This window comes from Pecten maximus, chromosome 12, assembly GCF_902652985.1.
Source record: "Pecten maximus chromosome 12, xPecMax1.1, whole genome shotgun sequence".
NCBI classification, from domain to species: domain Eukaryota; kingdom Metazoa; phylum Mollusca; class Bivalvia; order Pectinida; family Pectinidae; genus Pecten; species Pecten maximus.
In genome coordinates, this window is record NC_047026.1 from 4,290,809 (window position 1) to 4,301,948 (window position 11,140).

Genomic DNA, 11,140 nt, shown 5'->3' on the forward strand with positions numbered 1-11,140 from the left:
TGGCGTTCTATTCTTCTCCGATTGACTTTTAATGTTGAATGATCTATATTTGAAACAGGACGACAGACACACAGCATTCGTTCTCAGATTTCCACAACTGTCACCATTTGCGTATTAACGACAAGGAACACAGTTAGCATGAGGAAAAACGAATTGGTGTGGTAGTGTAACTATATGCGTGTCCTGACTGACGTCATCTTTGTTAGCGAATTTGATGTGATAATTAAATGTTAGGTTCTAAACAAAGAATGGCATTAACATAAACGTCACGAAATCGCTTATGAACGAAAATCAAGCATATGTTGGGAAGACATTTTGATCGGATACAGTAATATTCAGGAGTGTTTTACACGTTTTCTTCACGAGAAAAATTAACTTGGTAGGATGAAGTAGCTAAATATGTGTCAAGACTCATTGATAACCGACGTCATCTTTGTTAGAGAATTTGATGTGATTATCAAATGTAAGGTTCTAAAAAGGGATGGCGTTAACATTGACATCACGAAGTTGCTTATGAACGAAAATCAAGAATATGTTGGGAAGAAATTCTGACCGCACAGTACAGTAACATACTGTAATGAATTACAATTTCTTTGTGAGAAAAACTAATTTTGGTAGGATAAAGTAACTATATATGTGTCCAGACTCATAAGATAACTGACGTCATCTTTGTTAGCGAATTTGATTAAATGTAAGGTTTTAAAAGAAATACCCTAAAATCTCGATAAGCCTGAATCGAAAATAGGCAGGTTTTGAAGGTAAGCCATGGATGATTTGTTGCTGTCAAATGTATCTTGAAAACATGCCGGCTTTGAAAATAGGCCGTACTTGAAAGTAAGCCTTGGATTCCTTGCATTGAAATATATCTAAAAAATAAGCCGACATTATTTGTCAGGTTATCACTTCTCATAATTCTTTCCTTTTTTGGTATGGTGTTAATATTGACATCACGAAAATCAAAATAAAGCAAATGTTAAACAGAAATGTTGATCGCACATTACCATAACATACAGTAGTATATCACACATTTAAAATGTGCAGGTGAAATATCAGAATTGGCCATTTTGATATAAAGAAATCTTACTGATTATATAAGTAATATCTAGTGACTTTAAGAGATAACAATAACTATGGCATTGGCAGACCGTACTATTATTTCTATTCATTTTTTCAGACACAAATAAAGCGAAAGTGGATTACGTGGACGTTTTGTTGAACATTTGCTCCATATTATACAATGTTTAAATAAATAATCATTTTATAACAGGTTAAAATGGGGAAAAAAGAAAAAAAAAGAAAAAAAAAAGAAAAAAACCCATTAAAACCCACAAAGAAACAGGAAAAAAAAAAGATGGCATATTTCAGCGATTTCAAATGGCGCATTTTTGTTGTCATGCAAAAGTACAAGTACGTCATTAGAATAAATGGCTCTTAGTGCGCATTTCAGTTCCCTCCCGCCATAGCAACGCTGCAAAAGCCTCGCGCCACTTCAAGATTCTAATCAACGTACTTGGTCACAACGTCGGGTAAAACATGGTGTAATTTATTTTCATAACTTAGCACTGAAACCAACTAGGTTTTAATGTTACTGAGCTGTCATGTGTAGTATATAATGATACATTTTAAGAATACATTGTACATCAGTTTTACAGCAACACAGTTTTCATTATAGAACACAAAACAGTGTCAAATGGTACAATATAAATGTAATTCAAGACGTAGTAGATTGTAAGTAAAAATATATACAGTACTAAGAAGTTATGATATACTGTAAAAGTGGAAATATTTCGCTATCAGTAAATCTCCGCGAAAATTTCCACACGCGAATATATTAACATATAAAAATACTAAATATAAAAGATACAAGTTAGCGCAAAAATATCTTGACGGCGCGAAAATATCCACACCGCGAACACTTTGGAAGCTGGCTAAGCGAAAATTTCCACACGCAAAAATATCCACTTTTACAGTAGTAGACAACTGTTGGTATATTCTGACAATACTGCAATAGTATGTTATAGAAAGATCATTTTTACAGAATGAATTACATACAGAAATATGAGGTATAAATCAAAGTCAGAAAAATATCCACAATATCAGCCTTCTATGATAATCATTCTTAAAGTGTATTGTATGATTGTTGTCTTTTTTCTCTTATTTGTTTAATAATCATTCATACTTATATTAAAAGTTTGATACATTCACAACATGTACAAATTGGCACTGGGAAACAAAACATCCCCAGGGATTATGTTACTGCTTCAGCACGGGTTTGATCCATATTTTCTATTCCATCTTTTATATTTTTTCTACTTTTCCTACCATGACACCTTCTTTATCTTGATAACATCTATGAGAGCATAGATGCAGTCACGACTTGGGGTATTGATACATTGTACGCACAAAATGGAAACAACTTATATGGCCATCGCAGTCTTGGACACTTCACCTCGGCTGACAAGCAGTTGATGGATCAACTATAAAAATAAAAATATTTTCAACAAAATTATTACTAGAATATGAAGAGTCTTGGTCATTTTTTTGCAACCATTCCACTTTAAAACCATTAATAATTTGAATCTGAATCTGTCTTATGCTAAAAATGGACAGGTCTTTCAGTGACTGAGCTTGAGAAGGAATATGTTCTGTCTGTAGGTAATTTTCAGATATAGTTATCAGCGGAAGGTTCTTACTAAACACTTCAGAGATCTCACTCACTGCCTGCGATGAAGAACTTTTGCTCATGTCAAAGTCGTCAACATATCGCTAGCATAGACTATTTTTTAACATGATAACACATAGATCGTGTCTGTCCAAGGTGCTTCCGGTTACGTTCTTAAAATAGATAGTTAAATATAGCTTTCTGGAACTCCCCTTATCAACATGACTGCCGCGTTCATGTTCAAACTTTCCCACAATCCATTGCTCAGCCTACAAGGGAATGCAGGTCAGCGGAGATGTGTGACGGCTGCATGGAAGTGAAGTAAGTCTGTCCTAATGTTACGTTCAAACCAAAAGTCACGTTAATGGATATATTATGTTGTTTTGATGCAGTTTGGAATAGTTTTAAAGGTAGAATATGCATTGTATCATAACAGATTTTCGATTCATCGACGTTGTTATGCTTTACAAGGAAAACATGTTTGTTATTTATGTTATATGACAGACACGATAGCGAAAGTAACGTAACATGACAGACACACCAACAATCTGTCCTTGTTACGTCAGTTTGTAATTTCAACATAATGAACTCCGAGGGGATATGCTGTGAAATATTATGGCATCATGTATGTTGAATTAGTTGTTTCCATGCCCATTTGCATTAAATAGTAAAAAGTACTCCACGTTGTTGCTTTAATTTTACAAAATACTGAAGCACTTCATGTCTGTCAAGATTGTCAATGACTAATGTCTGTCATGTTACGTGATTTTTGTATTTTTGTTTTAATGTGATTTTTAAGATCTGCAGTAGAATCAGTGACACTAAAATATTTCAAAGATAACAATAGCTTTACAGGTGGAATAATAAAGTATTTATAATACAAGCAATTAAAAGTATTCTCAAGTTAAACGAAAAATGTGTGAAATGGCAGACTCCACGTAACAGTGTCTGTCAAGATTGTCAATGACTGGTGTCTGTCATGTTACGTGAAATGTCTGTCATGTTACAGTGAATTGTCCGTCCATGTTACGTGTCACAGATTTGAGGTGGGCTCTTAAATTAGTTTTGCATATGACAATTATCTTTTAAGGTCCAAAATGTATCGTTTATCATGTTATTATCATGTTCAGTAAGAAAACAATGGGTAAAAAATCATTTTTTTTTAAATCCAGGTCATTGTCCCGGATAAAATGGCCTAGACCAAATAATGAGCCAGTTACCAAAACCAGATATCACAGGCATGCCAGCATAATTATCCCGTACCATATATATAGAGGAAGAAAACTCAGGCCAAGGTGGCACTGTACTCCAAGCTGGACACCCACCAACAAAACGGTTCAAGTGTTTGACCACCGAGGAAGAGGTTGAACACCTTTATCAGTCTAGACAGACAGCTCCCACAACGAGCAATACGATATTGGCAATGAAAGTCTCACTTTGCTTTTCTGTAAAAAAACCCACTTTATTAAAACTTTATCAAATTAAAAATTATAGTTTTCTGTGGATTTATCTACTTTTCGTCAAATCAGCTGCGTCAACAATTTAAAAGTAAGGTATGTACATGTACCATACACCTAAAAATAGAACGCGACCCAACCCTGCGCTTGTCGAATTACTGTAAGCGTATGTATTTAAGCGGTTATTTTATTTCAAAGTTTTCCGCATTAGAAGCATTACGATAAATTACGATTACGCTAATGCATTTTCTATCAACTGTTTCTGTATAAAATAACTTTGACGCACTAATTCATCAATGCGCTTATCTATCAAAATTAATACATAATTCCTATTTTTAGACAAATCCTCTTATCATGAGATCACAGTGAGGTCATATCTAAACCTGACATTTCCTTTATACTGAATATGGTTGTATTGTCTTCAGGACAGCTCTAAAACATGTTCTATACTCGTACTCCTTGGATTTTGCAAAAACGATGACGACGACGACGACGACGACGACGACGACGACGACGACGACGAAGAAGAAGAAGAAGAAGAAGAAGAAGAAGAAGAAGAAGAAATATGTGGAGATGACAGGAAATGCTTATTTATGGTGGATTTATGGTATTTACGTTTAACATTTCTTATATTTTTATCTAACAGACTTACGTTGACTATGATCTTGCCCAATCCTTTTCTTTGCCTTCGCGACAGAAACCAATGTCAGATCGACTTTGGGATTCTTATGAGTGACTTTGATCGCCAGTCCGCATGCGTGCATGACTAATTTTCCACGGCTTCTTTGCATATAAAGAGTGGAGCACCGCAATGGATTTCCCCGTAATAAGTGAGTAGTTTCCCGGTTTGAATTGCAATTATTAACGACTTTTTTTTTATTGATCCTCATATTTTATCATTATGGAATATATTCTATTATTCAACATTTTTTTGTAATTTTGTCATAATTATTCTATATACTACGAAACATAGAGAGACTTGAAGATGTTTCGATTTACGTAGATGATAGATTTGTCATGATTTGTTGATTAACGCAAACAATGTAAGCAGACAACAAATATAATTGAAATAAATGAATTGTTGTTTTCACAATTACAATTAATCACATGCCGTCCCAAGGATATTTGCTCAGTTTACTTCTGCGCCAAGTAAACAGAATTGGAGAAAAAACCTATATTTTGGATATTATTTGTTTTAGTAATCTTAATTGTTTTAGTTATCTTAATTGTCCTAAAATGTGTAGACACATTTTTCCTTTTTGATTACAGAGTGGAATATTGAAGAAAATTGATGCGACATGGATATACATGTAGAAACAGTAATACCTTAGCAGATGCCAACTGCATTGTGAAAATTCTACAACGAAAGCAGTCCCAAAGTTACTACCAACGACCATGAAGACTGTGTACTCTCGAAGCAGTATAAAAAGTATTCTTTCTAGGAGCATCAGATTCCTTGCTGATTTGCACAGAAATTCAAAACCGCGAACGATGTGATGGACAGATTACTACAACAGAGACAACGCATTGGTCAACCTAAACCCACAAAACACAAAGAGATGATTGAAAAAGAAACCACTTCTGGTACAATATCACAATCAAATTTGTGACGAGAGGGATGGAGTTCAAGCAAAAGTTCAAAACCATTCCGTTCTCGTTTGCAAACGATGAAAGCAGAGAGAACATATTTTGTATGTCGTGTTAAACGTGGAAACAAACGAAAAGAACCAACAGGGTGGCTTACTGATTCCGATAAAAAATGAAGCTACACCTCTTCAATCAGTAGAGAAGAATTACAATATCTACTCTTTACTCCAACAAAATCTGGTTAGCCGACAAACCTCTTGGAAAGAGGATCATCGTGAACTTTGTATCAGGAATCTGTTAATCTTCGTCCGTCATCGAAACATACATTCCGCACTATTTACTGACTACTGCCATACAACTTATCAATGAGGAAGGATTCCAGGCGAGGCACATAATGTTTATGATATCACGCTAGTCCGAAAGTTCATTCAGGTCACACTGTTTCAACAAGGCAGAAAAAAGAGCATCACTGTCGGCCATAACTCTTTCCGAATCAGGACAAACTTTTTATGGATCCCCATCGAAGAATGCCTTTGGAAACAACGAGCAAACGGAATCGGCGCTCCTTGTCAGGAATGAACGATTGCCTCTTCGAAAAGTTGGCAACACCAAATTTCTTCGCTAATGCATCATTTTCGTTGTGGACTTCATCAAGTGATCGAGTTAATGAATGGACTATTGTGAACGAATATGCAGCATCACGCTTACTGATTTTGCGTATCTTGGTGACGTCACTTTCAAACTTTTGTGTTCTATAAAATGTTCACTAAATGACATTTAAGCAAAGCCTATATAATATTTTGAAACAAAACTGAATAACTTCAAGTTAGTATAAGTTTATTTTGCTTTATTAGTTGTTGATTTTAACGCACTATATTCTATATTCTGTGACTCAAGAGTTTCCTTTTTTTTTGCTTGGATAATGAAGTATAAGGCGGGAAATTCAAATTCCTGTATAAGTATAAATAACTTAAAATGGGAAATCATTTAAAATGCAAATGTGACAATAACTGGCGCCATTTTATTTCTGCTAACGAAAATGTAATAATATTGACAATAACTGAAATCTTACAAGCGTTTGATTGTTGAATGAATAGAAAATTGTTTTAATTCGACAAAATATACTGATATCGAATTCGTGAAAATTGTCTATCTTCTGTCACAAAAAACCATTAAATATCATATATGTACTGTATAACTTTTAGATCAACAAATACTTAATGCACACGATACATTGTGTTGATAATTAAATATGTAACATATAGGGATTGGATTTCACTTTTATGTTAACCATGCTGTTATGGAGCAATTCTTCTAAGAATATATTCTATGGGGCGCGCTAGTGCCCCATTTAGAATATATTCTTAGAGGAATTGCTCCATAAAAGCATGGTTAACATAAAAGTGAAATCCAATCCCTATATTTACACTTACGGATGTTGTTTCTATAAGTCTTTGTGATTACAATATTTTTTCTTTGTAAATAAAAAAATTCATATAAAAGTCGGACACAGTGGGAGGAGTCAATTATTAGAATAGCCAATGGTGACGCTTCACAACAAATTGAGACTTTTTTTCCGCGGTAAAAAATAGTTCTGTTTTTTATTATGATATTAACATAAATAACAAAAACATTTTGATAGATTATCATATTTAATATTGTCAAACATGTTATTTTTATACATTTAACAATGGTAAACAAACCCTTTGTAACTTAAATTGTAAATGTAAACAAAGCCATGTGCTTGGCGAAAGTAGTTCCCGTACCCTGTCATATTTTCATACGCAAGTTCAAAGGTCAATGTTTCCATGCAAGAATGGTATACAAATCGGTCTGGTATGGTTATATAGTGACAAAACTTTGCAAGTGTAAATATAGTAACATATTTGACAAATGAAGACAATTTCATGACTCGTGCTCTGACCGGGCATTGCACTCAAGATCTACGTCACCTATAATCGCCTACCCGGAAATACTAAAAATAAGCGTGTCAATGACGCAGAGACAGTCCACCCGATACCCTGACATGATCACAGTGACAAGTCGTTTATTAGATGATGTGAATACGTTGACTGCAATGTACACATATTACATTTCAACAGACAATACAATTACGTGTGTCACGTGGTGGGTGGTAATTACGTGGTGTTAACGTTGTAACCTACATGTACCAGACAGAAAGGGCTATTGTCATACTATAAATATCACAATTCACGTGACAGATATATCATCATACACTGTTATCATCACCATTATGACGGACATAGAACACGATATTTCAGTATATATCTATTATCGAAATATAAATATGTAGAGAGTATAGGTCACCTTACTAGCTCTCAACAGAGAGGGAATTTCCCTTTAGCCTAGTGATTACGTAGGATGTGGAGAGTATAGGTCACCTTACTAGCTCAGACTAGTGGGAATTTCCCTTTAAATTAGTGGTAGAATGTGGAGAGTATAGGTCACCTTACAAGCTCAGACTAGTGGGAATTTCCCTTTAGATTAGTACAGCGGATAGTAGAAAAACACTGCACTTTGTGATAAAAGCACCAAATTTGGCATCAACATTTCTTCAAATGTATTTATCAATTTTAGATATGGAGGCAATCACAAAAATCATTACTTCCGGTTTTGTTTCCCAAGATGGCCGCCAGACGCCATTTTGCCGATACAAAACATGGATTGGTAGTGTATTTATAGTAGGTTATATTCGATCCCCACCGCGGGCAATTTATTTTTCAATACTCCTTCCAATAACAGATATATATGATATTGATATTATGCGTAATCATACAATACTGTTTTAATTATAAGATAGATGTATACAGATACTCAATTTATTTCACAACATTGATGACATAAGTTACATCAATTAGTGACCCGAGCACCCCAATAACATCACCTGGTCCGACAGGTAACTGCGTACCTTTTCCACGCCCGATCATTTATTATCTTGGTAAAAAACGAGTACACTGTCCACTACGCCACTAACCATTGTCGACAACACTCACACGAATTGATTCCATTGATGTAAAATCATGGAAAATCAAGTCATAGTCCTATAATGGTACGAAGATATTTCAGAGATAAGTCCACATGATGCTCGTTCTTTTATAAATAATTACTACATTACACTACATTAAAAATCAAACTAAATGTAACCAATGAATGTTTTAGCTGATGCTATCAATGGTCCAATAACACGCATTGCTATTGCTGACAAACTAGCACAAAACTCTGCTAAAACATCAATTACATTTCGCATATATGCTGTCGCCATTTCGTAATGACTTCCGATAATCAACTTCAAAGGACTTGGCAAGCTTAAGATACTGTTTTGATGAGATGTAGACGTAATGACGTCACTGTTGCAGTTAATTATCTTTTTTATTTCCTTAACAAAAAACATTCTGTACCTGCATAGGTCTGCAGAAACCTATAAAAAACCTTATATTACTAATATTTACACTTGGTAACAGCGACACTTCATACATGTAACATATGTCAATGATAAATCACCACATACTCATCGTTTGAATAAGTTTATTAGAACAGACAAAGTATACCAGAAGTTCTCGACCACTGCTAGGAGTATCAATGACAACAGCAAACAAACTAATTCCAAAATATAATTCCAGAAAGGCTGTTATTCATTTTTTTTTTCTGATATATATTTCCTTTGAATTTTTTATAAAAAATGCAATGAAGTTTGGCATAACTGCATATTCTAAGATAAATGTGTATGAATTGGATGCGGAATAGTTCTTTAATGTGATGCTTCCCAATCGGGTATGGAAGCATGTCTTCTACACCTGATATGGTGTGGGTTTATAGATTTGACATAAATGGAAGACCACAATGTCCAAATAGAGAAAGAACTGTTGTTTTTTACTTCGAGTGATTCGAAAATTACACGTATGGAAGGAAAATCTTTTTAGAAACGGACCACAAACCACTTGAAATTGTCTGTAGGAAGAGTTTTGTTAGCGTACCGAAGCGACTACAGGGCATGCTGTTACGGTTACAACGCTTCAACTTCACGTTAATTTACAAATCAGGACTAGATATGCACATGGCTGATGCGACAAGCGTTTGTACCATTTGCAAACGCTATCTTCACAGATCAAAATCGGACCGGAACGTGGAGAATGTTTGGCTCGTACAACATATATCGATATCATCCTAACTACAAGTATTCACCGAGGAGGACGATGAACTAAAGCAGTCGAAATCCGTTATTTGACAAGGATGGCCAGACAAAAGATACACACTTCCAGAATGCGTTAAATTTCCATTTCATCTTTCAGAGAAGAATTAAACATTCAAAACAGCATAGTCTTGAAGGCTGGTAGAGCTATCATCCTATGGAGTGAACGTAGGGAAATTAAGAAGCATTGTGCACTACACTTGTTGGGTTATAAGTGGGTCTCACACGTCTACGAAAATGCCTGTATAGGTCAAACATGAACATTGATGTTCAACAGTACATCGAGAATTTCGACATTTGTATTTCGTACAATAATTCAAATGTGAAGGAACCCTTAATCAGTCACGAAATGACATCTCGTCCAAAGGGACAAAACAGCGAGATATCTTTGTATCTCAACCAGACAATTTACTTAATAACTGTGGACATGTATTCAGACTTCCTTGAGGTAGATCTGCACTACATAAAGCGTCTAAGGAAGGAAGCTATCACAAAGCTCAAGACGAACTTCGTGGTACGCCAGATATCGTTACAGTTCTGTACATAGAGGTTACACAACGAGTGGTTGTTGGATATGGAATTTCTTTCACACGACTAAGTAATTTTTTAAAAGTTACAAAAGACACGAGCTTTAGTGAGTGTTTTTTGCATCTTTTAAAAAATAACTTACTCGTGTGAAATAAATTCCATATCCAACAATTTCGAGTCGTGTGACTTGTTTCTACCACAATAATATCGGCTTGAATCAAAGGGAAACGTGGCCAAGTATAATTTCGCGTATGCAAATAAAGTGTACCAGTGACGTCCGGGATCCGGTGTTGTGACGTCATTAGATTATTGATGACGTCAATAACAATTGCAGCTTGGGTCAAAGTTCACCGTGTTAGCCAATCAAAAAACGTACAGAGTTTATACCACGTGTGGTATAAACAGATTGTTAATCAACAGCTGTAATGATTAACTGATGGTCTGAGAGTTGAATAACACAGGGTATTGTGGTAGAAATAGAGGTTACACAACGAGTGGTTGTTGGATATGGAATTTATTTCACACGAGTAAGTTATTTTTTAAAAGTTACAAAAGACACGAGCTTTAGCGAGTGTTTTTTGCAACTTTTAAAAAATAACTTACGAGTGTGAAATAAATTCCATATCCAACAATTTCTAGTCGTGTGACCTGTTTCTACCACAATAATATCGGCTTGATTCAAAGGGAACGGGAGGG